Genomic DNA, 27,278 nt, shown 5'->3' with positions numbered 1-27,278 from the left:
TATGCATACCATCTCTCCAAGGGGACTCAAGGTAGTGTCCATCATAGGTAAAGCATTGCAATTACCAACACAAAAACATACAAAATAAACATACGGGAGAACATGTGGATCAAGAATAAGACTCCACAGTCACCTACAGACCCACTGCCAAGACCATCATCCTTGAGCTACAAGGGATCACCTAAGTAATTACAAAATAATCATTATAAAACAGAAATAATACGATATAACAGATATATATTTAAAATTAAAAGCCAGTCCTTTTTCCAAGTACTCTTTTAAAATTATTGTTAAATTGCAACCTGTTGTTAGAGACATTGATTTTGGTTTACCTATTGTGAACCCAAATCTGATTAGCTGCCATTATGCTGCCTTAATCATACAGGTGACAGATGGTATTTTCAGCATCAGTTGGCTTTCTTTGGTGTCAAACCATCCTCACCTAAACTATTCAGCAAATGAAGATGGTTCATTCACAATGTAATGTTAGAAATATTGTATGATACATGAAGAAAGTTCTACTGTCACATGACAACACAGTCTGACATCAGATGGTAAGCTGAGCACTGACAGATTTCCTATGTGTTAATGTATTTTCTTTCTGGATCTGATCCAATGTACTCTGGAAGTCAAAGTGGGAAGATGTGCCAACAGAAGTACTGTGTTTCAGTAGGAAATTACAACGGTGTCATGAGGAATATTTGCTGCATTGAAGATGTGTCTTTTACCTCACTCTGCCTCTTTAGAAAGGAAGAACAACTGCGGCTTTCATGATTGCATCTTATTTGTCCTCTGATTTCAAAAAAACATTGAGCAAGCTACTATTAATTTGAATAACATACACTCAAATCTTTTGTTGTTGTTGTTATTTAGTTTATTGAAATCCACAGACTTTCTACTTATATAATTTCAAAATAGTGCAGAATTTAGACTCAGAGAGCCGAAGAAAGCTTATGATAATTAGAAACCGCTGAGTCCTTATTGTTATAATGTCCAAATCCATACATCATTTTTGTGGCTTGAAGAAAACAACATCATTACATACAAAATTCAACTACTACAGAAAATAAAACAAATATGTTTTTATAAAATCGTGCGCCCTAAGAGCAAAGCACAGTGTGGCTGATTTCTCCTGTTTTCTTTAATTTTCTAAAGCAACAGAGTATCACTAAGATGGGTTACTTAGGGCAGATTTCTATTGATTGTAATACCTGGATAAGCTTTCAACAATCTGAGCAATCAACTTAAAACTGACTCAAACAGGAAAGAATGCCTTCAGCCCTGTGAAGAAACTGCAGCAGTAATTGTGTCTTTGGAAGCCTGGCAAACAACCACCAACTAAAGAAGTTTAGGATTCAAGTTTACATTTTGGTGAGATTTGCTGTCCCAAACTCATGTGTGTTTTTCTAATTTGTGAAACAACTGGAGCTGTCCCTCTTCCATATAAAGTAAACTAAAGCAGGCTGGAAGAGTGCTGGACAATCTCCCACTTCCTGCATATGGGGTAGCAATTTTGTCTGATGAACTGGGAATGCATAAATAAGTAGATGCCAGTGTATCTTGCCCTGGTCACTAGAATTAGACAGATTTTTATCCCTGGGAGTTTTTCCTCTTCTATACCTTCCATCAACTTAAGCTATACATTCCTCCTTTCCACAGTTTTCTAATAAATGTGAATGATAGAACAGTACAGGTGACAATATGTCCAGATTCTAGTATCAGAGTGCATAGACATTCATCAGCTTAGTAGTTTCTTCCGGACTCCTTGGGTGGTCCCAAACCCACCGCCACTGGGCATATCCCTGTTCTTAAAGTGGCTCCCTACAGCTGTTCCTGTTTTATAGCTCTCTTCTTGAAATATCAAAGTCGCTCCCCTTTGAAGTGGACATGTCTGTGTACATATATTCTTGCAGTGACGTCCTTCCTACTTTGGTTTTGCCTTTGCCCATGCCAGCCTCTTTCAACTGAGCAAATCCCAGTAATATTTTTTAAGTGTGTCCAACCCATTTTTATAACCTCCACTCTTAGCATTTCAGACCATCTGTGTGGGGTCTGTGCCCTTGGGAGCGGAAGAGCCAGGCTTATGGGACAGGGCAATTTTAAAAAAATCTCTTGTGGGCTACCAGCCTCAAAAGTGCACTCCCTTGGGGAACTGCGGCCAGTTTAATTTCCATTTTAGCCCATCTAGCATTTTCAGCTTGTGTCAGCAACCCAGTGTACTTCTCCTATGACCACTGCGCTTGAAAGATAATGTTGCAATACTCCTTCAGAAGGATAAAATGCAGCCTCCATTGGTCTCCGATGGCAAAGACAAAAAACCTATTTGTTTCTCTTTCCAGTCCCAACCCCAACCCCAAGTGAGAACATTTCTCTTGGAGAAATAAAAATATATTTGGGTTTGAGGTTTTTTTTTTGTTTGTTTCTTTTGCATTGGACTACACCTCTCAAGACTAGCCATGGAAACTCATTGGTTGACCTTAGGCAAGTCACATTCTCTCAGCTTCAGAGGATGGCCAAGGCAAACCCCGGCCTCTGAGTAAATCTTGCCAAGAAAATCCCTAAGTCAGAGAGGACTTGACGGCAAACAAGAACGAAACAAAAATAAACCATGAATCCAGCAGATGGCAGCAGACTACAGATTACAGAGTGCAGGCTACAACAGTGGGGAATATATGTGCTAATAATATTAGCCTAGGTTGGTTTTCTTTAAAGTTCAGAAAGGCTTGGTCAATGGGATTCTGGGGCCCTCGTGTGGTGAAGTGGAAGAAATGGGCCTGTCCTTGAATTACAGTTTTCCTCTTGGCCTCTTTTTCTCTTGACCTAGGGCTTGGGAAATTAGTTACACTTGTAGTTGCGAGTCTTCTTTGCAGCCATTTTACAAGGGTTATCCGGAAGGTTACAAGATTTAAAAAAATATATAAAGAATTAATATATTTTAATAAAACTTACATGGATTATAGCAGGGGTCCACAAACTTTTTGAACAGAGGGCCAGGTCACAGTCCCGCAAACTGTTGGAGGGCCGGATTATAATTTGAAAAAAACATGAATGAATTCCTATGCACACTCCACGTATCTTATTTGTAGTGGAAAAAACACTTTAAAACAATACAATAATTAAAATGAATAATAATTTTAACAAATATAAACTTATTAGTATTTCAATGAGATAGGATTGTTGTTGTGCGCTTTCAAGTCATTTCAGACTTAGGTTGACCCTGAGCGAGGGCCAGGTAAATAAATTTGGAGGGCCGTATCTGGCCCCCGGGCCTTAGTTTGAGGACCCCTGGATTATTGCATAGGTATTACATTATTTTTCCACATAATCACCACTCAGTTCAATACATTCTGTCATCTGTCGGACAGGTTTTGGATGCCTATGTCATAGAAGTTTCTTTCCACCTTTTTCAGCCAGTTCATCATTTAAATTTTCACCTTGTCGTCATCAGAAAAGTGTTTTCCACCAAGGTGTTCTTTCAGTTTAGTGAACAGATGATAGCTACTGGGTGCAAGATCAGGGCTGTGAGAGAGGTAACTTAAAACATCCCAACCAAATGAAGTCAACAACTCTTGTGTTGCATGAGTGGTGTACAGATGCACATTATCATGAAGGACAGCTCCTGCCATCAGCATCCCACAATGTTTGTTTTGGATGGCTCAGCAAAGTTTCTTCATGGTCTCACAATATATTCCATGCACATTTTGTCACATACTGTCTTGACATTATGTCCTTTCCATAAACTTAAATGATTTTGTGATGAATCTCAGCAGAGTCCATGCACTTAGCATTTATGTAGTGTATTACAGTGCGAACTTCTCACTTGGAGGGAAATGGAATGAGGATGCTCATCTCTAATCTTCACCACAATGGCAGTCGATGAGCTACTGACGACAGGCACTGCTCGGTCCCTTCCGTTGGCTTCCTGCTACACAGAAGTAATACCAACATTCCCCGTGAAAATTCCCAATGAGAACTACATGCTTTGTAACCTTACTTTCCAGATAATCCTTGTTCTACTGTTTTGAAACGATAGCTATTTATTTTCCAGTTTTTCACCTATGACCACATCCTATGGAATCTCCTTGTAGTTTAGGAAGGGATACTTCAGAGTATTGAGCCTCAACGCTCTAGTGCCTCTCCCCAAAATTCTATAGGATTTGACCATGGTAGTTCAATTGGATTCATAGCACTATAATTTTGCAGTTTTGAAGACCCCCAGTGTTACCAGTTACATGACACTATAACTTAATGAAATCTAATTTGATATCTTTGTAGGGTAACTGAAATTTAAATTCCTTTTATACCTACAAGAGTGTGTTTTGGTGACATGGAAGAAGAGGAATGTCCCATAGTTCATATGTTGCCTCATGCTCTGCTTTGGGTTGAGGATGAAGTGGACAGGAAGAGAGTGTGTTTTTGTAACATAAAGCATCCGCTTCTAGTATTTAGGCGAGTTTTTAAACTAACCAAGATATATATATATATATTGCAATTAACGCAGACTCGTAGTGCTAAAACTGTATTGTATTTAAAGGAGTATAGTTAGTTATGGATTAGTCATTGCCAAAAAAGATTTGCTTACAGGTACATTTACCTTCAAGCTATGCCTTAAGCATAAACTGGAAGACAACAAAAATAAAGAGTCTGGTGGCACAAACTTCAATATTTTTCTCAAGTGAATTAGCAGGCCACCATAGAAATAGGTGGAAGCTTCTATGTGTTTGAATGCAGAGGACAGGAAAGAGTTAAAAGATAGGAGGAGGGACACATTAGACACCAGATGTCCAAAGCCAATATGTAGGTCACCTATTTTACCCTTGTGGAATTTGAATTGCTGTGCTGCATCCATGCATAAGGAAAGCCAAATAACATAGCTGCAGTCAATTTGCTCCCTTTAAGGGAAATCTCATTCTGATTTCTATCAGCAAATAGCTCAATTGATTATTTGGCAACTGTTTTTTAATAAATCCAATATTTTATAGTGTTCGGCACAGATAACGTTAAACAGAATATAGATGAATAATATATACCTATTCACAACTTTTCTACTTTTTGAAATTAATAGTTCTCGGAAATAGTTCACTATGCTAAGTACTAAGACACTCTTTACTACCCCAATGCAGTGTCACCAGAGGTAAAAGTTAAAGATTTGTGGGGGGTTTTGCTGAAGCAAGAACAAAGAGATGAAGAGTTAATTGTGAAGTATAGACAAACTGTATTACTGGATTACAGAGAAGCATGGTGTCAATGTCAAATGGCAGATTGCCAAAGAGCAGTTCAGCCCACCACTTTATAGCTTATGGTAAACAAATAGCTGGCAAATACAAAAGAGGGGTTTCTGTCTTATACAGGGGGTCCTTGGTATCCACTGGAGTTTGATTTCCATATTGTGGACACCAACATCTGTGGATGTTTGAGTCCAGTTTCTGTATATATATTTGTGTACAAAAATTGGTACTCCTTATATAAAATGTCAAAATCAATGTTTGGTTTTTTTGGGGGGGGGGGGTGTCAATATTTTCAAACCATGAATGGCCGCAAAATCTGTGCATATGGAAGGTCTGACTATGTACAAATAGACTGAATAAGTGGATAGCAAATTTTGATTGGATGGACTGAAAACATAGTACAGGCAGTCCCTGAGTTACAAACATCCAACTAAGAAAAGACTCAATGTTACAAATGGAGGGTGAGACAACAGGGAGTGAGAAAAATCTACTCCTCAGAAGGGAAATTCACTCCTGAAAGACTTACCATGGGGGAAAGGTGTCTCCACTGAAGCTTTATCACCAATCTTTGTTTCCACAACAAGCCATTTTTTTTTCAAAATCCAATAATCACAGGGACAGAAGGTGAGGTGAAATCTTCTAAACAGGGGCTCAGACAGCAAAACAAACCCCACAGGAGTGCCCTATGTCATCCAATGATATTAATTTGACTGGTATTACACTTAAAAATGTACCTGTTCTGATTTACAAACAAATTCAACTTAAGAACAAACCCACAGAACCTATCTTGTTCATAACTTGGGGACTGACTGCAGTTTGTTAGTCCTATGTCTTCTCAATTTATGAAAGGTGGGCTTGTATCCACTAATTGAAGATGATTATTAACTGATTGGCTAGAGGTTTCTGGCTGGACAGTATATATGGTTGGGAGGCCATGAACAGAATATAAACAAGTCAGCAAGAAGAGAAATTAGGAGATGATGAATAAAGCCGGAAGAATTTGCACAGCAACAAAGATTTAAGATTGCAGGAAGCATGCAAGCAAAGATTCAAGTCACACGAGATGATGTCTGGAGCAGGACTGCATATCAGAAGAAAACCTCCCGAGGCAGCCTTCATGACAGAGGTGTGATCTGAGTATCAGTGGGTGGTGGGGAATCTGAGTGACAGTGCATTGCTCAATCACATGGAAAACGAAAATTCTATCTGATAGAAAGCCTTTCATACAGAAACCCATTTATTAGTCTAAGTCAGAGGTTCTCCAACTTTTTCAACCATGGATCACTTTTTGAAGGAAAGGTTTATCATTGAGCCCCAAGAAATGTGTGTGTGTATGTGTGTGTGTATCAGGCATGGGCAAACTTTTGACATAAGGGCTGCACTGCATTTTAAAATTTGACAGACGGGCTGGACCAGTGGCAAATGGATGGAGAGTGTTTGTGTGAATGATTTTTTTTTAATCAACTAATTTCTATGCACACTTCTCGTTTGAGGTGGAAAAAAGAAAGAAAGAAAGAAAGAAAGAACAATACAATATTTATTTTTTTACAATTTTAACCAACACAAACACACCACAAAAACAATACAACATTTAAAATTAAAATATTAACAATTTTAACCAACACAATCTTAATGGTATTTCAGTGGAAGACCCTTGGTCTGTGCTCTACAGGACTCCCACTGCTGCCACCGCTACGCTGCTCTAAAGCAAAAGGAACTGTCTTGCAGAGTGATAGTCAAAACGATATAGAGTCCCACTGGTGCCACTGCCCCCACCCTCCTGGCCCTGGTCTTGCCCTTCTTCGCTGCACTGCTTTTGGTGGTCGGGCTTCAGCAGCTGGTGCTTCCAGTGCTTCGGAAGTGGGGGAACAACCAGCTAACCAGTCCCTTCTTTCCCACTGCCATGTGCTTGGAGGGGAAGGGGGGGGGGGAGGAAGAGGAGGGAAGCACAGAGCCCCTGACTGTGCTTTGTGGAGCTTAAGGGCTTCATGGAGCACAGTTTGAGAACTGATGGTCTAAGTAAAGCAAAAGGAACTGTCTTGCAGAGTGATAGTCAAAACGATATAGAACTTTAGAAGTTAGAGCGGTGTTGTTTTGACTTAACTACTTGGAAGGTGAACTGGCTGTGCAGGGAACAAATCAGAGACTATTTAGCTAAATCAAACAAGAATTTATTAACTGACAAGAATTTTAGGGCTTCTCTCCTTCTGAGTCTCACTACAAAGCCTTTATGAGGAGAGGCAAAGTATTTGAGAGATAGACAGAGTTCTGGCCAAAGTGAGTCTCTGGAATCGTTATTTCTTCTTATTGTGTCTTTCTTGTATGGTGTTCACTGTCTCTAAGATGGTCTCAATATTTAACTCTGGCTGGACTTAAATACAACTTTGACTGACATCAATACAGCTCTGACTGAGCATGCTATTTTGTAGACTTTCTGGACTTCCTCTGTCTTCACCTTCCAGTCACCAAAAGGCCTGACTCCTCCAAGAGCTAGAAGTGCCTTGCCTGATACTCTGCCCCTGAGGGGATTCTTAAAGGGGCAGGGTGACGGAGGCTTCGAATGCAAAGAGGCTATCTAGACTGACCTCTCACAAAACTGTATACAAAATGCTAATTCCCTCTAACTAAAAAGGGCTGAAATAGGGGTAAACAATGAGCATTCTTGCAGAGGCACAAAAGATGCAATTAACCATTTATTCTACTGAACATTTCGTGGAGGCAGAAAAGTAGCCAGTTGGATGTCTTACATTGGTACATTCAAAAGTTGCCTGAAACTTGGGGAAAGGTTATCGCGAACTCCATTGCTGAGCACATATGGTGCTGTGGATTTTGGGATACGTTTCAGGGTTCTGGTTTGGACAACACCACCATCCCTGACTTGAACTTTTTTATTTTACAAAAAAACAAAAAAACAAAAACAAAAACAAAACAAGATCAGTCTGCTGGCTGTTGTATTGGCTCACACGTTGGACACTTCCCAAGTGTCTAGGATTGTGTGATGTATCGGCGAATAACGCGTGCAGTAAAGTGGCCTTTTGCAGCTGGCAGATGGTAATTTTGTCAGCGCCAATTGTGTTTAAGTGCAGGCCAAGGTCTTTAGGCACTGCACCCAGTGTGCCAATCACTACTGGGACCACCTTGACTGGCTTGTGCCTGAGTCTTTGCAGTTCAATCTTTAAATCCTCATATCGTGATTATTATGATTATTATTAAAATGTTGTATTTGTATTGAACTTCTAAAATTATGTGTGGGTTTGTTAGCCGCCTTGAGCCCCCAGGATTGATCTTCAAGATGGATTTTCTCAAGGACCCATTTATCACTTTGGCAAACCATACTCTTCCAGCACATTTTAAATAAAATGGTTCCCTTTGAAATTGGGAATATTGTGACCTGGATGATGCTGGCTATAGAGTTGCCAGAGTGAGCTTCACCAAGTTCTGTTTTGGGAGGTATTTTTGAGAGTTTAAAGCCCAAGAGCTCCAGAATATTGTGAAGAATAACACTGTCATTCATTCGGAATGAAGCATTTTTAGCTTCGGTCTATTATGAGATACCATAACTACAAAACAGAATTTAGATTCCTGAAGAACCCAATGCAAAACTGGAGAATGCGGGCATCGATCCCGCTACCTCTCGCATGCTAAGCGAGCGCTCTACCATTTGAGCTAATTCCCCTCCCGGCGGCTGCTTTCCAATGGGAGATATCTAAACGCCCTCCAGAACAACGTTCTTTTAGCCACACCCACTGCTATTAAAGATGCGCTGTTGCCAGGCAGTTTCGGATTTTAGTTTCTCTTTGGGGGAGTGGTTTTTTTATTATGTCCAATAGGAAAACACGTATGAAGAACGTCTTCAGTTCCGCCTCCTTTAATTCTCATTGGTCAGAGCCCTACGGTAAGTGATTGGCCACTGTGGGTTTATTTTTAAACGGCAATGAAGATTTTGGTTGGGTGGTTTGAATGTCCTTCAAGGTGTCGTAACATTGTTGCTAAGGCGTGAATATGAGAACTGAGAGGGGCCCATTTGAACACGCTGATTGGGTTAAATGAAGCCGTGACCCCGGCCCTTATCCTTTTATTGACCAATGGCAAACGCCTTGCCTTGTGATCGACAGCATAGGTAAGCCAATAGCAAACAGAGGCTTTCCCCGTTGTCCAATAGGAGAGGCGATTGATGAGGAAAGGTGTGCGCCGCGGAGGAATGATTGGCAGGAATGGGGGGAGGGAGGGAGGCAGAACCGGGGAGAGAGGAGGCTCTGGAGAGCCATGTCCGCCATCTTGAAGAGTCGGTAATGGCGGCGAGCGGCCGTTTTCCCGCCTGAGCGGGGGTTCCGCCAGGGGGAGACGCACTGGCTGAGGTAGGGGCTTCGGGCGGGGGTCCGCTTCCTCTCAGGACGGCTCCTCCGTCCATCCTTGTGCCGCCCGGGGAGAAAGGAAGGAGGGAAGAAGGGGGGCCCGCCGCCGCCGCTTCTCTAAGGGGAGGGCAGGAAGGGTTTGAGCCGAGGCCTGGCCTTGCTTCTTTCATTGGCTCCGTGGCGAGCGGCCACAGGGCTCCTTCCGTCCCGCCTTTCTCTCTGCCATTCAGCGGCCTGGTGGCTTGCTTCTTCTCCTGTTCCTCCTCCTCGCAGGCCCCTCGGGGTGCCTTTCCCCCTCTCTCCCCCTGTTCCGCCCCGCCATGGCCTTCTCCTGCATGCACCCTCTTGCCGTAAGAGAGAGAGGAAGGGGCTCTTGGGCGAGGAAACTCCTCTCCTCGACCCCCGGGGGCTTGGGTCAGCAGCCCTTACGGGATCAAACAGTTGGAAGAGACATCCAGCCCAGACCCATTATGCCATGCAGGAACACAATCAAAGCAACCCCGAGAGATGGTCATCCAGCCTCAGTGCTTTCACCGAGGTGGGAGCGGCGGGGGCACGTGTGTCCCCTCACCCATTCACACCTTTCTGCCTCACGGTCGGCCTTGTTGGCTTGGGAACTCTTCTCCGTTCTTGCACGAAGAGATCCATTTATAATATTATTATTATTGTTATTATTATTATTAGTAGTAGTAATAATAATAATAATAGTTTATATCTGCCCCCTCTCCCCAGGGGACTCGGGGCGGCTTACATCATAAATAATACAACAAATGCAATACAATACAATCTATATAAATAAAAATATAATGTTCGTTTTTTGGATTAACATAACTCAAACACCACTGGGCAAATTGACACCAAATTTGGACACAATACACCTATCAGGCCAACGAGTGACCATCACTCATAAAACACTGGAAAGCACAGCAGAAGGGACTTAAAAACAAAACAAAAAAACAACAACAACTCCTCATTACAATGCATGCACAAAACCACATATACACACACATATATATACACAAAACACATATACACAAACGGCCACAGCAACGTGTGGCAGGGGACGGCTAGTAAAATACATACAGTGGAATAAACAATAACACATACCCGATGGCACAGTGGGTTAAAGCCCTGAGCTGCTGAACTTGCTGACCGAAAGGTTGGTGGTTCGAATCTGGGGAGCGAAGTGAGTTCCCGCTGTCAGGCCCAGCTTCTGCCAGCCTAGTAGTTTGAAAACATGCAAATGTGAGTACATCAATACGCACCCCTTCTGTGGTAAGGTAATGGCGCTCCACACCGCCAGCTCTTTATCTTAGAAATGGAGATGAGCACCACCCCCCAGAGTTGGACACAACTAGAAAATCAAGTAACAAAAGTTAACAATAAAATTATGAACATTAGATTTAAAACACAATCATTCCTATGAGCTAAAAGAGGCATGTTATCATAAATCCATATCCTAAAGATTGACTAATCACTGCCAAAAGCCTGTTTAAATAACCAGGCCATCAAGTCCCTCCTAAATGCCGTGAGTGTAGATGCCTGTCTAATCTCCCTGGGGAGGGCATTCCAGAGTTGGGGGGGGGGGGCACCACTGAGAAGGCCCTTTTCCTTGTCCACACCAACCTTTTTGCAATATTATTGTCTATTCATGTTCCCTGCTGGAACCACTTTTATAAAAAAAAACCTGCAGTACGTCTCATTTTTCAGGTTTTTTTTTTTAAACAAACTTTAGGCTATGAAGTCACTTCTTTACCTGTGTGGAGATAGAATCATAGAGTTGGAAGAGACCACCCAAGCTATCCAGTCCTACTCCATTCTGCCATTAAGAAATACACAATTAAAGCGTTTCCAACAGATGTCCATCAGGCCCTGCTTAAACTCCTCAAAAGAAGACTCCAAGGCAGCAGATTCCACTGCTAAACAGCTCTTACCACCTGGAAGTTTTTCCTAATCCCCTCCCCTGCAGTTTAAATCTATTGCTCAATGTATCCCCGAGGAGCAGAAAACAAGCCTGTTCTCTCCTCAATGTGACATTCCTTCATATATTTAAACATGTCTCTCATGTCCCTTTTAGCCTTATTTTCTCTAAGCTAGACATACTCAGCTCCTTCAGCCATTCCTCACAGGGCTTGGCTTCCAAATCTTTGATCATTTTGGTTGCTCTTCTCTGGACACATTCCAGGTTGTCAATATCTTTCTTTAGCAGTGATGCCCAGAACTGGACACAGGTGAGGTCTGACTAATGTAGAATAGTTGTAAAGTTACCCTTTATTTACTTGAGTGAAGTATAATCCTGCACTTGGTTTTTGAGCTAAAGAAATCCCTCAAGCAGGGTTTTGAGTTGAATGAGTAATGAGAATTAATCTAGTGTGTTGAACTGCTTTATCATTGTGATAACCCAAAAGGCCAAACTATAAGCAACCAGCTCTAGGCAAAAAGTTTTGGCAGGACTTCTAATCCCACAAAAATACAACTGTTTCAGGAGATTCCACCTGAACATTAGGAAGAACTTCCTGATTGTGAGAGCTGTTCAGTGGAACTCTCTGTCCCCGAGGCTCCTTCTTTGGAGGCTTTTAAGCAGAGGCCGGATGGCCATCTGTCAGGGGTGCTTTGAATGCGATTTTCCTGCTTCTTGGCAGGGGGTTGGACTGGATGGCCCATGAGGTCTCTTTCATCTCTATGATCCTATTACTCTGATTCTGTTCTAACCAGTACACTCTTCTTGCTTCCTGGATACAGTGTAGGGAAAATGTTTAGTTGATATTAAAATGAACACCAGTTCTTTAAAAAAAATGCAAGTTGCTAACTAAACAAACTTGAAATAATGTATCTTAAACTATGTTCAGACTGAGAAGATTAAGACCATTCAAAATTTTTCTCTTTTATTGTAACAACCTCACCACTGCTGTTTCATTGTCTCAGTTTGATATTATTTTTACTAATGACTTGGTGGGGGTACACAAGGGTGAGGAGATCTGTAATAGATGTTGTGAAGTCTTCTAGGGACTGCATTTTCATTTTGATACAATTTTCATTAGTAACATGTTTTGGTAATATATGTTAGAATCTATATTGATCGAATTACTGTATCTAAGATCTAAGAATTATGACAGAGGTGTGTGTGCTTGTCTTCAGCACCCCTGTCAACTTACAGTGGTCCCATGAATTTCATAGGGGTTTCTTAAGCAAGGAATATTTAGAGGTAGTTTTTCCAATTGTTTACTTTAAAATATAGCCCACAGCATCTGGTATTCATTGGCAATCCCCCATTCAAGTACTAACTGCCTATCTTCCAAAATAAAACAGGATCTGGTGCTTTTAGGGTATTTCTGGATACTCCATATTAATTGGAACAAGGAATGCTATTAGCTTGATAGCTGGTCTCGTAATTTCTATGGTTTTCCTTTGAAAACCACTTTTTAAAAAAAATTAAAAGGGATATGATAAAAGGAAGTTGAAAATTAGGTAGAATTAAACTTGGGAAATAACCCCCATAGGATAAAACAGGCTGCTACTGAAAACTATGAAAATCCCTTAATCTGTGGTGAATATATTAGATTGGATTGCTTGGATCACCAGGCTTTAATATTATCTAATTCAGTGGGTGTTCCTGGCAAGATTAGGGTCAGGAAGGATTTTTTAAAATATTGGCTGGTGACTGATTGCTTTTCATTTTTTTCTATGTAAATGTAGTCTATTTTGCTAACTTGGAACCGTTTGGATTTTTCTATCATTCACCTTTCCTCAAAAGGCATTTCAAGCATGGTGTAACTATCTTGATTTTTACTGTATCAGTCTAACAGATCTGAAAATTTAAATTCTGATTTCATAGATAGTACTTTCACTGGATTCTTGTGAGTTTTTCATGCTATATGGCCATGTTCCAGTAGCATTATCTTCTGACATTTCATCTGCATCTGTGACAAGCATCCTCAGAGGTTTGCTACAGATGCAGGTAAAATATCAGGAAAGAATGCTACTGAAACATGGCCATACAGCCCGAAAAGCTCACAACAACCCTCTGATTCTGGCCATGAAAGCCTTCAGCAACACACAATACTTTCACTGATCTCAATTCTAGAAAAGAAAACAAATTTTAGTTTAAACACCCAGTACATTTGAAATAAAATTACAATTTTTTTTATGTCACACCAAATTTTTCACAGGATTTTTCTTTTTATACAAAGAAAGTGATGTGGGATTATTTGGAATAATAATAAGTGAAACGGACAATTCCAAGTACATGTATGTATATATATCTATTATGTTTATATCAGGCAAAAATAATGTATAGGATCACCTGCAAAAATTCCCTTCATTTACCAGTATAGTAGAGTCGCTTATCCAACCTTCGCTCACCCAGCGTTCCGTATTATCTAATGCAGTTTGCCTCCTGCCTGCGTCCACAGCTGTTTCAATACATTGGGATGTTTTGGTGCTAAATTCGTAAATACAGTAATTACTACATATCATTACTGTGTATTGAACTGCCTTTGCTGTCAGTTTGTTGTAAAACACAATGTTTTGGTGTTTAGCAGGCTTTTCCTTAGTTCCTCTGTATCATCCAATATTTTTGCTTAACTAACATTCTGCCAGCCTGTTTATGTTGTATAATGAGACTCTACTGTAGTTAGGAATTTCTAACCTCTCATGCAATTTTTACTTAGTGGCCAAGTTTACATTTGAGAATATAAAGTGTAAGACTTAGGCTGATGGTACAGATTGAATGCACCAACCATAAATTTTATATAAGTTTAGTTTAAAAGTGATGTGGAATTATTTGGAGTAATAGTAATGTGGTCTAAGATTACTTTCACCACAATGACAAAGTCAGGCCGACATAAACAAAATTAAAATGCATTTTAGACAAATGAGTAGCACCAACTCTTCACAAATATAAAGGGTTGCACTATTTCCCCCCCCCCCTTTTTTTTTTTGGCTGGTGGAATAATTGAATAACATTCTGTTTGAAATGCTTCCATCAGAGAAATGGGGCAAGGTGGGGAAGAAGGAATACCTGCCAATTGTCTCTTCCCTATACATCCAGTGATAAAGCTCTGCCTAAAGCCTTTGCTGGATCCAGCCCATTGTGAATCAGAACAACTAGCTTGTTTATTGAACTCACCATAGCAGGCTGTTCTGGATTATTTTTCCTCCTTTTAAAAAAATAAATAAATCTGTAATCTCTGTGTTTGTGAAACTTAAATATATTTATATTTACACACACTAGTTAAAACTCAAAATCTGTGGCGCATATGTAGCTCCTAGCAGGCTTGTCATTGGTTGATTTATCCATAATTGTACATTCTGTGATTCTTCGATCTTTCTCAAGGTGATACGTTTCATACTAATCTAAGGAAATGCCCTTTTGGTAATTGCTTTTGTTGTTACTTAAAAATGAGAGTTTGTAGTGTGTGAGGGAAAGGTGTAAGAGAAGCACTTGATATTGTTACAGCTCTTCCATAAACACTTGATATTGTTACAGTAGGTTGATTTAGGTTGAAATCAGAAATTTTAATACAAGAACCTGGGATAGTATATGCTTAAAAGGTAGGCCATACTAGGTTGTAGTGCAGGCATGGGCAAACTTTGACCTTCCAGGTGTTCAACTGACTTCAACTCCCAGAAATCTCAGCCAGCTTGTTCTGATGTTCATTGAAAAACAGGCTGTTCAAGCATTGCAGATCTTGTTGAATTTTCAGAATATTTCCAAATTCTGTTGCAGGTTTTTATAGAGTATTTTGGAAGCCTCTGAAAATCTTTGAGAAACCACGAATATTGGGTGCAAGGACATGGGCTAATAAAATAATTCTTGAAGCTGGGTTGTTGTAGGTTTTTTTGGGCTACATGGACCTCACAACCTCTGAGGATACTTGCCATAGATGCAGGTGAAATGTCAGGAGAGAATGCCTCTAGAACATGGCCATATAGCCCGAAAAAAAACCTACAACAACCCAGTGATTCCGGCCATGAAAGCCTTCGACAATTCTTGAAGTTCTTTTGATCATTAAGCCTAACTGGGAAATTGTCTGATAATCCTATATTTGGCTTCTTGTGTTCCACAGGATTACATGGAATATAAATAAAATAAATAATGTATATTAATTATCTGTTAATTATGTCATCTTTTATGCCAAACTATTTAATTACTCACAACTCCAATATGTTTGTTTGTTCTTTATTTAGTCCAGATTTGCTTGAGTTCCTGGAAAAGTAGCCTTTCCAATACTTCTTAAAATTACTTGCACAAGGAACAGAACAAACTACCAGATTTTTTAAAAAACAAAAAGATAATTGTATTAGTGTTGTTGCAACAAAATGGATATTCTGTATATAATGATCCCAGTTTCTGAAATCTTGGAGAGGGATAGTGTTGGCAGACTTCAGGCTTGTCAGATTTGTTTTATATCACTAAAATCTCAAGTTCCAGCAGCAAAGTTAGGTGCAAGAGCATATACTCCAAATTAAACATCAAGGTGCCTCTATGAACATTTTGAACTTCGGATTTTTTTTTTTAGTACCAGAATTGAACTGCATAAACTCTTTTTCTTACTATTTTTTCTTGTTTTTCTCTGTTTTGTTTCAGCAGCCTAATTTACATGGGAAAAATAATTGCTACTGTTACTCACGTGAAAAGGTTTCTTTGAATTTGCTAGGGATGCCAAATAGGGATAATTGCTATTTTTCAGTAGGTGTGCAGATTAAAAACCTGGTTTTAATATGGCCATAAAATTCTGTTTATGGGTGATTTAAGTATTTCCTTGAAAAAACTAGTGAAGATGAGGCTACAGTGAGTAACCACAACTATGACATTGCATATGATGCAATTCCTCCATGAGTAAAGTGTGAAGGCTTTCCTTTGCAGATGTTCCACGTTTATATATGGACAAAGGGAGATGGGAGTATAGTTGGCTCTCCACATTTGCGGATTTAAGCTTTGTGGATTTGATTTTCCATGGATTTGGTCTTTAGGCATCTCTAGGTTCTCCACTGCAATTCTATGGATGTTGACTATAGTCAAGCAGGAGGACCTAGAGAGAACTCTTAAGATTTGTAAGCCCTTAAGCAGAATTCTGCATTCTCCTTTCAGTTCAGGTAAACCATAGTTGTCCTGGAGGACCTAGAGATGTGGTTTTTCTGCTTTTCTACAAGCACCCCTAACGCTTGTGAAAGTGGAAGGAATACTGTTTGTTCTTCACTACGTTGTTCATTCTGTTTCCATTCTGTGTTCATTCTATGAGGTCAATGCTTGCGTGGGAGTCCACCAATAAATAACAGGTGTGGTAGACAATATTTCAGAGGAAGGACCTGGCAAAACCACCTCTGAATATTCCTTGCCTAAGAGGATTTGGGGCAAATCAATGTGAAGTCTGAGAAAATGATCCTCTTTTTGTCCTACCAATCTCACTACTGCTCATGGGCTTGAAAGAATAGAGGAGTGTTCCTCATCTCTCACTTTTACTTTGCAGGAGGCAGGTGTGCCAATGCAATTTTTGTTATCTAGAGAAATCCAATATAAGGGAAACAATGCTCTTCGGTCTTCCCAACATGCCACAGGAGTGATGGTAGCCCCAATAGTAATTTGGCGAATGAAGATACTGTAGTTTCAGGGAGTTTTCTTTGTGGGATTTGAGTATTGATAAGCCCACATGTCTCACACCTCCCTGAGTGGTGTGACGTGCCTTAGGTGCAACCCATAATCAAGTTTAATTTGCTATGGAGGGAGAAATCACTCCCTCCAAGAAACATAACATTTTGATTTACTTACAAATACATAAGCTGAATGTAGCCGAGAGCACACAACATAAACATGTTTACAAGCAAGAGACCCTTTTCATTCAGAGAGTGACGAGTCACTTTTTTGTCTTCTAAAGATGTCTGACCAGTTCCTAATTTCCAGGGGATAATTTACTTGCAATTTCTCTGACAATATACATATGACCAGCACACGTGGCCACTTACAGAGAACCTTAAGCAATGATTTTGACTGTTTTAGTTGTCCTCTTTTGGTACCACAGAATCATTCAAAGCAGCCCCCTCCTCCAGTAATATGACCAAAATATTTTCTACTATAGGAAGTATTATATTGATCATTTTATTAAAACCTGTTGTTAGTGAGGGCAGATAAATTCAGTAATTTAAAAGCAAACATTAATTTATTTTTTAAAAAATAAGTGGGAATCTCTAATAATGTCTTAAAAATAGAATCTGGCATGCTATTGAATACATTAAATTATGTGTTTGTTGTCTCATTAATACAGAAGCTCAATTGTTCATTGGCACAGGTCTGGCAGACTGTTTGACATGAAGCCTCTCTCCTTCCTGAAGCCTCTCCCTTGGCATAATTAATCCTTTCCCCTGTACCTACTTTATCTTCCTTTTCATATGGCAAGATGCTTAGCATATTGTCCTGTATGTTGAAAGATCTGGATGACAGCAATGTAGGAGTTATTTCTTCAGTCACCAGCATGAGTAATATCCTGATAGCAATGGTGCCCAACAGGAATTGCTTTGCCATGAGTTGAATGGATCATGTGTGAGGGAATCTGCTGGATTTCCAGTCAGAGCCAGTGCTACAGAGAAGCTTCCTTTCTCTAATGTTTTGAACCCTACATTTTATCTCTCATTACTGATTGAGAGAAGACTAAGTTTCCTCTTACAGTACTGGCTGGTGCTGGAAGATGGGGCAGAGTATGGTTGAGAATATCCGGTACCTGGATTCAGACTATGGGGCAGAAATTCCAATTTCTGCATTTGATGCTGCTTTTCTGTTTAAAAGAATCGAGGAGGAAAATTTGGCTTTTGAGGTCAAGGTTCATACATTAAAATATGACAGATTATGAAAAATATATATTTCTTGTCCAACTATTTATGTTAAAAATTTCAGTCAAAAGTTGAAGGTGTATATATTTGGTCATGTAAGGAATACTCTTCTGACCAGTAACTGTTGACATTTGCTGCTGAAATTCTATGGTCATTGATGACCCAAGCTGAAATATTAGGAAACAAACCATTATTGATGTGTGTATGTGTGTGTGTATTTTTTTTTAAAAAAATGCAGCGGTGGGGCTGCAAATCTAATTAAAGCACAGGTATTGTGTTAGCTTTAAGCCCTTTACTTGTAGACTGTTAATGTCTAAGCACCCCCTACTCCCACATCTAGTCAGATTAAGTTTGCAGTTCCCACTATATTTTATTTTTGAAAAATTTGTTAGCAAGTTGTTATGATCTAATTTGGCTCATTTTTCAAGTAAGCTCACTTGGCTGTGACATCTAATTTCACAAATGCATATGAGTTGATATCTCTCATTTCAAAAATCTCTCTATTTTAACCAGGTATAGCTTGTAAGGCATGTGATGGGGATGTCTGAAGAGAAGTATTTGAACTATTTTCCTGGGCAATAAGAAGGCTCTGTAGTTCAAACAACAGATAGCGCTTTCTTGCTGCCTAGGAACATCATTACAAACAGAGGATTTAGTAGCTGTAGCAACCCATTAGGATTGAAATTAAATAATCTGATTATTAGAAGACTTCATTTAAATCATGAAGAAAAATATCAAAAGCATTTTGCCTTTTCTAATAAGTCTTCAGCTTTTTCTATTTGAACCATGTTAAGCAGATGTAACAGTTTTAGTATCAAAATTGCCTAACAAGTACAACTCTTTTTTAACAGTGCAAGCAGCATTTATATTACAAATGTAAACTGGCATAATCCCAAACACTTTGGGAACTGCAATTGACTGCCAGCATCTTTACAGAGCTACAGTCTCCAGCAACTATGGAAAGTACTGTCTGTAGTGCATCTCAAGTAATCTGATATAGATGACTGGCAATTATGTCACAACTTTATAATAACATCAATGTGTCCATTTAGCTAAAATTGTTTCTATTTTTTTCTGGAAATTCCCCAGGGATCAACTGATGGCTCAGATACCAGCACTATAGACCACAATGTAACATTCATTGAAAAGAAAATAAGGTGTGTTTGATATTCTATTCCAAGCAAATCAGTATTGAAAGAAAGAATACAGAACTTGGAAAACAAGTAATCATGAACTCTTGTGATAGTTCTGATAAAGATTATTGTGGTCAGCATTTGGATAGCTACCATATATGCATGAGTTGACCTCATGCATAAGTTGATGGCAGGTTTTGAGACCAAAATTATAGGTTTTGATATGACCCTTGGATACATTGAGGGTCATTCTGAAGAGAGGGGAAAGGCACCTGAGGGATTGGGTATCCCAGGCCACCAGCATTTTCCCACCCAGACATTGAAAATGTTCTTTCATGATTCCCCTCTTTTTAATAAAAAATTATGATACAGTATTGACTATTATCAAAAAAAAGTGCCATCTCATTTGAGTAAAGTGGCAAAACACAAGAATATAGTCAATTCCAGAAAAATGTTCCTTTGAGAGGAAGTGCCAAAGAGCTGTCGCCATTTTCCCAACTAGGCCTTTTAAAAAGGCCAGAAGTGGTGCTGTGTCAGACCTGGGATAAACTAAGCTGTTGCTATTCTACCCAGAAAAGGGGATGGTTCCTTTAAAAATAGGTGTCGTGCCTATATTGATATGTTGACCTTGGTTTTGGGGGTTGTTTTCATAACTAAAGTTTCTGCATTTATCCATGAAAACATAATTGATTACATTCAGCAGAGAAGTACAAAATCAAAATAATATATGTTAAAATGTAGAAATGGGATAGTCCTTTCGGAATATGTATGCATCATTCATATTTGACTTGTTAAGCCTGTTGCTCCTTTTCTTTGAAGAGCAGTCTTGCATTTGTACATCCTTTTTATCACACACTGTCTAAAATCCTAAAGCCTGTTCTTCTGAAAGTTTTTCTAAACATGATCAATAAAAACAAAAACTAAGTAAAGCGAAACTATTGATGGAAATTTCTTTTGAGAGAAGGCTTTTGATTAGCTGCAGAAAAAGGCAAGTTGAGAGCAAACATTTGGAAACAGTTGACCATTCAAATCTTTAAATGCATAGGTATGATTTCACTGAATTATGTAGAAACCTCTGTGTTCGCTATGGATTACCACCACAGTTCTGTGGTGCAGTACAATTGACCAGTTGTGCGTTCTTTCAGAAATGCATCTTTTTAATCCTGTTTGTGATCAAAGGTATGGTGGTTATTACCAGATGTGCAAGCAAGTGGTAGTGCAAGTAATGTCCAAAATTCTTTTTGATGCCTATGAACTGATGTGGAATGATGTTGCTAATATAGATGCATTACATGACATGTTGGTGTATGTACTTGATGTCTGCTCTAAGAAATTACAGTTATGTGGTTGTTTAAAGCTATTTTGGTGTTACTTATGTTTACTATAATGAAGGCTCAAACTTTCTCCAGCAATCATATTGTCCACACTAGATGGAACCTAATACTGATACTTGCCTTGATTGAGACACGATTGAATATCTGCTGATTATTCCCCTCTATCACAACGTTTTGTACCATGAGGGTATAAACTTTTAAGATAACATCTGATTAAGAGCTTGCCTCTTTTTCTTTTCTCTTCTCCCCTGTTTTTTCATCATTTTTCCTGATGAAGGGTTGTGGAGATCTTGAAAACTTTGGATTTAATATTATAACCCATATGTCTATTTTTAACCTTGTTTTATGAAATGTTTTCATATCTTGTCATATGAGTCACTATGCTATACAGTGCTGAAATAGAAATATTCCAGTTGGCTGTGTATATGCGCTCAGGTGCAAAATTATCATATGTCTTCAATTCTAATACCCCATCAATTGTAAGTTGCACACTAATTTCAGTACCATCAACATAAGAAAGCTTTATTTACATATTTAAAAAGAATCCATGATTCTAAGATGCACTCTATCTTAGAAATGCTTATATGGGGGGGGGGGGGGGGGAGTGCATCTTGAATTAAAGAAATATCTCATACATATGAAAACAATTGTTTTTAATTGGTAACATATGTTCACAAATAATCCAGATTTTGTGCTGTTAAGAAAAAAATGCACAATTGGTTCCACCAAAATATCACTTTCCCTGTGTTACACTGGAAGAAGATATCCTGATCTGTTCTATTCTCATGCCCCAAATAGCTTCCAATAACAGCCACTTTATGTTTCTGTTTCTAGATCAACTAGTTAATTAAATATTGTTTTGACATTAATAATTGTCTTGTGTTTTCTTTTAGGAAGAAATCTGCTTCATTCTAACCTAATTCAGTCTGATAAATCTGCTAATACTGTAGATTGAAAGATTTTGCGGTTGCCAGGATACCCTGTAATGGGCAAGGAGCCAAAAAGAATAGATTTTTCTTTTCTTTTTACACTTTTCTGTTAACAGGTAAGAAGTGACAATGTTTTCCTTTACATAGAATAGTTTTAGGTTTGCTTTTCAAATCAGGCTCAATGTACTATGTTTTAGAAATTGCCTGTAGTGTAGTTCTTGCCCTATATATTCTTATTTGTTTATTCTTTCTTCTACATTTGCTTTTGTGTGTGTGTGTGTGTGTGTCTTGTTAGGCCATTAGCTAAACGGTATGCTTTATCTGCAACACTAGATTACTTTGGAATCAAAATATCATTGATATTGCAAGTTGTGAATGTAGTTTATACTTACATCAATGGCACATAACCTGCTTTGGCATTTAAAACCTGTTTTGGAACAGGAACTGAAACACTGAGTTGCTGGGAAGTAATCCATGATTAAGTCATGTGCATGTTCACTATACTAAATCTGATTGAATAGGATTGCATAGGTTTAACTCCTTTGTGTGAAAAATGTTTGCCTTCAGTTGAAGTTTACTTCTGTTACTGAATTTCCTTTATTTAGAGATAGTTTTTCATGGGCAAAAGCAATGCATGATTTAAACCACTGTTGCATGTAGACATACTTTGCAACTGGCCTCCCACCTGCTCCTATTAGAGGACTTTAGTGTTGCTATTAAAACTAGATAGAACATTATTACATTATTATCATGTAGTTACAATAACACATTTTTAACATATTTGTATGTTAATATACAAATGTTAATATAGTGAAAATGAGTAGTTTATATTCACATTTGCTGTTACTAATATTATTTGAAGTATTTATGATATAAACACTGTAAAAACCATTTTATTTGGTATTTTTGTCTTGTTAGTGATGTGTGAATGTGGGCTATGTTAACAAGATACTCTCATCTGCCGTTTTGAACAGGGATGAGGAGAACCAATGCACTTCTGAGCTTATGTTCTTACCTATTTAAGTTTTAGATTCTATCTGCACAATTTTAGATTCTGGTCTGAGTTCCTCTATGGAGGTAGAGAAGATCGGGATATAAAAGCTTTAAATAAATAAATAAATAAATATCTGCACAAAGAAGTAACTTCTGTCAAGACACATATAATTTAAAAATAGTGAGATAAATAACCTTCAGAATAGTAATAGCACAAGGGAAGCACTAGATAGCCAATGAAGCTCCTTTCAACACTGATTTGATGAACATTTATTTATTTATTTATTTAAAACATTTGTACCCCACCCTTCTCAACCCCTGAAGCGGGGGCTCAGGGCAGCTTGCAGCCGGCAACAATTCAATGCTCAAACATACAAAACACTGTAAAACACAACAATTACATAATAGGTAAAAATAAGGTTAAAATCAATTTAAGACATACAAAATGGCAATATTTCATTAATGCAGAATAATATAATTGTTCTGTATTAATGGTGCTATTTACAATATCTCCATGCCTCACTTTAAAAATGCCTGGAATTGATATTCTTATCTTGGAAAACAAATATATATGTACAGAAGAAAGTATTATTTTAGAACATTGGCCCAAGGTCATTTTGGCCTTATTTAATATTCAACACCAACATGCTGAGTAAAGCCTGATAATGGATTGGAAGCTACTGGAGTTCATCACTGGTGTGATTTATTCAGTGATAAGAGTTTCTGTCAGTTTACCACATTGCATTGGATTATATTTCCTGTACTCTGTTGCCCCAGGCCCAGTAGGACCAAATGAACCAATGGTTTTAACTTACAGCCAAAGATTTTGTTTGAACATTAGAAGGAACCACTTGATAGTAAGAGCAGTTCTACAAAGGAACCTCAAAATGATGCTGTACAGCTATCTGCTGGGGCTGCTTTAGTTGGAGCTCATGCATTGAGCAGAAGGTTGGACTAGTTGGCCCATGAAGTCTTTTTCATAACTGATTTGATGGAAATATTTCAGAGAGGTAATATTTAATTAATACAGAACAATATGATTTGAATATGATAATAATATGATAATAACTTTATTTTTATATCCCGACACCATCTCCCCAGGGGACTTGGGGCGGCTAACAAAGGGACAAGCACAAAAATTACAGATAAAAACTGAGACACAATTAAAATCAATCAAATAAAATAATAAAACAAACACAGTCATAAACAACATCATAAAACAATATGGCTGAGATAAAGGGAACATAGCTGAGTTAATAATTCCTAAAAGGAGCCCATGGAAAGTGCAATAATTTCTAAAAGGAGCCCATGGAAAGTGCAGAAATCAAATGAACAGGGGCTAGGGAATACTATTGTCGAATGTGTCGAGGTAGCTGATAAAAGGGCCGAAATAATGTGCAGAACTAAAGTAGGGACAGGATAGTTTTCTGGTGATTAAAATAAAAATAATAGACAAAGTCTACTCTTGTTCATATGCGTTTAACATTGCACTTGTCCAGATTCTTATCAGTTTATGAATCTGTTGCGCACTTTCCTTTCTGAGCAAATTGTGTATTTGGACCATAAGAAAGATTGATTGATTGAAAATAATAGACAAAGTCCTAATATTCCAGTTTTTAAAAGTATCCATTTTTTCCTGAATGAAATAATACAAGTGAAACTTGTGGGAAGTCGAAAGTCCAGCAAAACCAGAAATGTAGTTAAAGGCAATTGAAATTTGAATTTTTATGAAGTTGGCACTTTAAAGAATTGATATAAGACTTTCAGAAGTTCTAATGAGTTTGAGAATAATATATATACTATAACTTAAGAGATGGGATGCATTCATTTGCAGGAATACTGTTTTCAGAAGTGCTTCATAATGCTCAGCCTATAGAAAAATGGAAGTAATGCAAGCCATATAGCATTAATCAAGTATAAGAAAGCCTTTGGATTGTCCTCTCCTTTTTTAATATTGAGTGCAGTAGAATAATACTATGTTGTTGATAGGTATTGTATATACTCGAGTATTTGCTGTGTTTTTCAGCTCTTTTTTAGGTCTGTAAGAGCCCCTCTCGGCTTATACTCGAGTGAGGGTCCTGGTTGGCTTATATTCGGGTTGGCTTATATTTGGGTTGTCTTATACTCAAGTATTTAGGTAATCAGAGTTGGACAGTCTTATCTTAAATTACAGTTTTAATCTTCAAAATATTCAATATTCAAAAGCATGTAACCTACTGATTCCTCAATTAATATAATTTTGTTAGTATCTATTTTTATTTTTAAAATTTACCAGTAGCTGCTGCATTTTCCACCCTTGTCTTATCCTTGAGTCAATAAATTTTCCCAGTTTTTTTGTGGTAAAATAAGGTGCCTCACTTATATTCAGATCGACTTATACTCGAGTATATATGGTAAATATTAGTGGCTATTATAGATCCAATACTAGGTTGTTTGTTAACCATAGAAGGTTAAATTGTTTGTTAACTATAGGAGGAAATTACAGACAAGCAATAACTACATTGCCATTGATTTCAGATCCTGATTGAGGACTCTAGTTGATCTTTACCGTGATTAAACTTGACAGAGATGTGAAAAGAGTGTAGATGATATAATGTCCTACATCCAGTAAGCATTGAGGCCTTCCTTTGCTATGGTAATTATCAACCTTTATGAGGGGTCATTTCTACTATATAGCGGCGGGAAGGCAATTCGCAGTAGGAAGAAGCATCTGGCTTCAGCTTGGAGAGGGGAAGTTGCAACACAGGTAGAGAACACTCGCATTTTCTTACCCATCAGATACAAAAATAAAATTGTCTCGTCTTCCCTGCCTTTTTGCTACGAAGCAGCAGCAACCTCACCAGACTTGATAGCTCCAAGTGGGACTTTGGGGTGCAAAGGTCTAGAGAATAGCTCACTAGTCCATCCAGAATGAGATATATGTGCACTTAACGTAGACTTGTGTGTGTAACTGTGACCAGCCTTAGCCCGCTCCTTGTGACTTGTTTCCAGTTTCATATATTGCACCTCACACTTTGTAAACCAGCTCTTTTCTTCCATTTGGAATAGGTGAGCATGGATATAATGGTTTCAAAAATTGTAGGAATGCCTGTTGAATAGTATAATAAGATTATCACCTGTCCTTTTGATGAAAATAGAAATAGAAATTTAAAAAAATGCTCACACAAATAAGCAATGTCAAACCCTGATTAGTTCTTGCATGGGAAACTGTCAATAGATACTGGGGACTATAGGCTATATTTGAGTGGAGGGAACTGGTTAAACCATCTTGCCTAAAAAAGCCCCTGTGATATTCATGTATTCATCATAGGTCGATAGACAACTTGAAGTCACACAATAAACAGTTGAGTAGTTTTGTGAGACTAGATGAGCAAGAATACATTTGGAAACTTAATGTTGTATTTTACTTGTGAATGGATATCTAACCAGTGAATAATGATGGCCTACAACTTCAGAAAAGTTCGACATCATTGGTACTATAGGCGATAAAGAATTTCTACTTCATGATAGGGAATCCTATTTCCAAAAGTTTTAAAGCTTAATTAGGGGAAAAAAATCTTATATCCATTGATACTATGAATTTGTAGATATAAAATTTTTCCTTTTGTATTTAGACTTTCGCCAGGTTGCTTCATTTTGTGAGGGAATGAGTTGAAAGTCAGGTTAATATAATGAAGATATATTTTTCTAATGGCTTTTTTGAGATAACTGCAAGAGGACAGTTGGCATTTGTTGCAGTTGGAGAATAGAAGCAGCAGAATACAAGCATAGTATAATGATAAACCCATATTCCATGATATTGTGTAATTACATTGCAGTTGTTAACAGTAAAGATTAATAAATGAGAGGATAATTTTATCGTGATGCAACTGTCTGAATTGTTGCAACTAGATGGTGTGTGGGTTCAAACTGGAATGAAGGTCATTTAATTTAAAGTTGTCAATAATTTGGCTGGATCAACAAATTGTGGCAGATTGAACTTTGCAGGAAGCTATTACTCCTTCTAGCCAGACTCAAGAATAACGTTGACTGCTGCCACAATAGTACTGTATTTAAAAAATAAAAATGAGATTAATTTAGGAATTATGGCTTGAATCTTATTGCTAGTCTCAGTTTAAGTAAATCAATTGAATCAAGTGTTAAATAGTTTGTCAAAATGGATAGATATCCTATTGATTCAATTGGCTTATTCTACTCAGGCAGAATACAATTTAGGATCAGATCTTATATAGACAACTATATTATTAAAAAGTAAAACTATTTTAAATGTCATTTTTTCTGTAACGCTTCAGGCTCATTATTATATACAGTTTAGGATAGAGATCTTCTCTACTATAAAAGGAAAATACAGTTGTGAAGTAAGAAAAAATATGTATGCCATTGTTTAAAAATTAAAGTTTAATTTATTTCTAAAAATACTTCTATCCCCATCTCTATTGCAAAATCTCAGGATGGTGTGCAAATAAAATAAATATTAACA

At 38.1% G+C, this 27,278-nt stretch overlaps 1 protein-coding gene and 1 non-coding gene across 4 annotated transcripts in view; one reads left to right on the top strand and one right to left on the bottom strand.

The window, feature by feature from the left end:
* Positions 1–8,831: 8,831 nt before the first annotated feature.
* Positions 8,832–8,904, bottom strand: TRNAA-AGC (transfer RNA alanine (anticodon AGC)). The gene has a single exon. It is a non-coding gene; the product is annotated as a tRNA-Ala (tRNA).
* Positions 8,905–9,444: 540 nt separating this feature from the next.
* The window catches only part of PPP6R3 (protein phosphatase 6 regulatory subunit 3), a 67,893-nt gene continuing 50,059 nt past the window's right edge, over positions 9,445–27,278 (top strand). For 2 of the 3 annotated variants that reach the window (XM_060769807.2, XM_060769773.2), the window contains exons 1-2: positions 9,445–9,586; positions 21,770–21,921. The gene's annotated coding sequence lies outside the window, so the exon portion shown is untranslated. The remainder of the gene's footprint in view (positions 9,587–21,769; positions 21,922–27,278) is intronic. The other variant, XM_060769815.2, reaches the window with a different exon arrangement.

The sequence above is a fragment of the Anolis sagrei genome, chromosome 1 (genome assembly GCF_037176765.1).
Source record: "Anolis sagrei isolate rAnoSag1 chromosome 1, rAnoSag1.mat, whole genome shotgun sequence".
Lineage (NCBI taxonomy): Eukaryota > Metazoa > Chordata > Lepidosauria > Squamata > Dactyloidae > Anolis > Anolis sagrei.
This window is presented reverse-complemented; position numbering and strand designations above follow the sequence as displayed.